This window comes from Mycetomoellerius zeteki, unplaced genomic scaffold, assembly GCF_001594055.1.
Source record: "Mycetomoellerius zeteki isolate Tzet28-1 unplaced genomic scaffold, Tzet1.0 scaffold554, whole genome shotgun sequence".
In the NCBI taxonomy this organism is placed as follows: domain Eukaryota; kingdom Metazoa; phylum Arthropoda; class Insecta; order Hymenoptera; family Formicidae; genus Mycetomoellerius; species Mycetomoellerius zeteki.
Window position 1 is genome coordinate 4,996 of NW_017257560.1, and position 276 is coordinate 5,271.

Consider the following 276-nt stretch of genomic DNA (forward strand, 5'->3'; position numbering starts at 1 on the left):
ATTTTGTTATTAATTAAAATAATTTAATATCATGCCTTAACGTATGATCGTATTTGAAAGCGCAAATACATAACCTCAATTTCAACTTGCACTGGTCTCCACTGACTTCAAAGACAGTGGAGCAAAAGTTGAACTCAGTGCAAGTTTTTTGCACCAGTTTTGTCAGTGGAACATTAAACACTGAACTGGTTTTCACAGTGGAACAACAAAATTGCACTCAGTGCGCACCAGTGTTGCACCAGGGTGCATTCACTAGTTATTGACCAATTAAATTAT